The sequence below is a fragment of the Triticum aestivum genome, chromosome 4A (assembly GCF_018294505.1).
Source record: "Triticum aestivum cultivar Chinese Spring chromosome 4A, IWGSC CS RefSeq v2.1, whole genome shotgun sequence".
In the NCBI taxonomy this organism is placed as follows: domain Eukaryota; kingdom Viridiplantae; phylum Streptophyta; class Magnoliopsida; order Poales; family Poaceae; genus Triticum; species Triticum aestivum.
Window position 1 is genome coordinate 375,003,903 of NC_057803.1, and position 3,257 is coordinate 375,007,159.

Genomic DNA, 3,257 nt, shown 5'->3' on the forward strand with positions numbered 1-3,257 from the left:
CCCGTCGTCCAAGCCGCCGCCAAGTCCGGCGACCGCCGTCGCCGCTCCGCCCTCCTCTCGCCGGGATCCGACCCCGCCGCCCTCCGCCGTCCTCCTCATCGTCTCCGGCAAGCTCCAAGTCCGGCGAGCACTGTTCCGGCGATCCTCAGTTCCCGCGCCGTCCGGATCTGGATCTAGATTCGTTCGAGGGTTGACTTTCTCCCGAAACCCTAATCCATGTGCCCATCTTCATCATGCTATATGTCCGCATCCGTAGCTCCATTTTTGGCATATAGCATATCAAAATGTTCGCCTCAGAGAGTACATCATTTCATTCCATTGCATCATTTTCATTTGAGTTCATCTTTATGCCCGAAATGCTGTCAGAAGAGGGCTACTTGAGTTAATTATCAGATCTGTTACTCCATTTGCATATTTGTCATTTTTGCCATGATTATTTGTGTGCATGTTATGCCAATGAGCTCTACATATGTTTTGTTAAGGGTTTTGCCATCTTTCCATAGGTGCAACCCATGTATTTTTGTGATGTGTGTGGTGACTAGTGCAATCTTGCAAAGTGAGGCACTTGGTAGTGCTGATTTCAGGGACTTAGCAATTCCACCAAGTCCTTGATCTGTTTATTTCATATGGCCATATGTTCTTATTGTTTCCGAGTGATCCGTGCCTCTTTTGAGGATGATCAGTAAGGATGTTTTGTTAATCTTGTAGTTCTCTATCTATCCATGTCTTTATTTGAAATTATGGAGCATCCTAGTTTGAGTCAATCGAGCTCTACTTTTGCTACTTTGTAAATCTGGGCAAATTGTCAACTTGTTTGCAATTTTGCCGATGATGTTGTAGTTGACCCGTGCATGCTATGCTATTGTTCTTACCATGTCTAGCTTGCATTTTGTGTATTATTGAGAGATGTATGCTTATATTTTCATGTCTTGCTCCTTAGTGAGTGCATCGAGCTCGTAAACATGCCTACTTGATATTTGTTTCAGCATGTGCCAGTTTTCAATAAGTCTGTGAACTGATTATGTTTTTGCCATGTTCACATGCTTGCAATTGTATTTTCTGATCCCTTTTGACTCAAGGTCACTAAGGGACTTTTGTTAAGATATTTGAGTAGCTCCATGACATGCTTTACTTTGCCATTTTCAGGCCCTGTAGCATGTAGTTTTGTTGCTCCGAAGAGGGCTACCTGATCTGAAATTCCAGACAAGTGTTAATTTCACTAAGTCTGAGATCTGTTTGCCATATGCATTTTTGCCATGATTGTTTGAACCTGTGAATGGATGATTTGGCCGTAGCTCAGTGCTAGACTTTTGTTAAGCATCTTGAGTGCATCCCTGCCATGTATTTTGTTGTCATGTTTGGGTGCTGTAGCATGTTCATCTCATTGCATTTAGATGGCTACTTGCTGCAAATCGCAGACCGGTGTCATATTTGTTTTGCTTGCCATTTCCAAACTGTAACTCCGATTCCGGCGTTCTTTATATCGTTTTCAAGCGATTTCATCTCATCTTTCCAGTGGCACACTTGGATTTCCAAGTTGAGGCCAGATTCATGCATCCCTTGTCAATTCTTGCATATGCATCCCGCATCGCATCCCGCTTAGCATATCATCTTTGCATCATATTGTTTGATCCTTGCACGTGGTTGATTGTGTCCTTGTTGCTTGTTTGTCCTGTTTGGGTAGAGCCGGGAGACGATTTCGCTAACGAGGAGCCCGTTGAGTTTGCTTTCGAGGATCCAGTCAACTCTGACAACTTTGAAGGCAAGATGATCATACCCTCGAAATCACTACTATCTTTGCTATGCTAGATTGCTCACTCTTTTGCTATGCCAATGCTACGATGCCTACCACTTGCTTTCAAGCCTCCCAAATTGCCATGTCAAACCTCTAACCCACCATGTCCTAGCAAACCGTTGATTGGCTATGTTACCGCTTTGCTCAGCCCCTCTTATAGCGTAGCTAGTTGCAGGTGAAGATTGGAGGCCGTTCCTTGTTGGAACATTTATTTACCTGTTGGGATATCATTATATCGCTATGTTATCTTAATGCATCTATATACTTGGTAAAGGGTGGAAGGCTCGGCCTCTCGCCTAGTGTTTTGTTCCACTCTTGCCGCCCTAATTTCCGTCATATCGGTGTTATGTTCCCGGATTTTGCGTTCCTTACGCGGTTGGGTTATAATGGGAACCCCTTGATAGTTCGCCTTGATTAAAGCTTTTCCAAGAATGCCCAACCTTGGTTTTACCATTTTCCACCTAGCCTCTTTTTCCCTTGGGTTTTCGGAGCCCGAGGGTCATCTTATTTTAAACCCCCCCGGGCCAGTGCTCCTCTGAGTGTTGGTCCGAACCAGGCAGCCTGCGGGGCCACCTCGGGGAAACTCGAGGGTTGGTTTTACTCGTAGCTTGACCTATCTGAGTGTGCCCTGAGAAAGAGATATGTGCAGCTCCTATTGGGATTTGTCGGCACATTCGGGCGGTGTTGCTGGTCTTGTTTTAACCTGTCGAAGTGTCTTGAAGAACCGAGATACCGCGTCTGATCGGAACGTCTTGGGAGGAGGTCTATTCCTTCGTTGACCGTGAGAGCTTGTCATGGGCTAAGTTGGGACTCCCCTGCAGAGATTTGAACTCTCGAAAGCCGTGCCCGCGGTTATGGGAAGATGGGAATTTGTTAATGTCCGGTTGTAGATAACTTGAACCTTAAGTTAACTAAAATGAATCAACTGAGTGTGTTACCGTGATGGCCTCTTCTCGGCAGAGTCCGGGAAGTGGACACGGTGTTGGAGTAATGCTTGCACAGGTTGCTCTCTAGTTTCTCGCTCACGCTTTGCCTTCTCTTCTCGCCCTCTTTTGCGAACAGGATAGCCACCATATCGGCTAGTCTCTTGCTGCAGCTCCACTTATATTTTACCTTGCCTTACCTATAAGCTTAAATAGTCCTGATCGCGAGGGTGCGAGATTGCTGAGTCCTTGTGGCTCACAGATTACTATTACACCAGATGCAGGGCCTGATGATTCCGCTCCAGGTGACGCGCTCGAGCTCAAGTGGGAGTTCGACGAGGACTCTCAGCGATACTATGTTTCCTTTCCTGATGATCAGTAGTGGTGCCCAGTTGAGGGTGATCGGGACCGTGTTGCATGTTGGGTTATCTTTTATTTTGGCGCCGTAGTCGGGCCATGAGTGTTTGGATGATGTACTGTTATTTATGTACCTTGATTAACGTGGCGAGTGTAAGCCAACTATGTTATCTCCCCTTTAT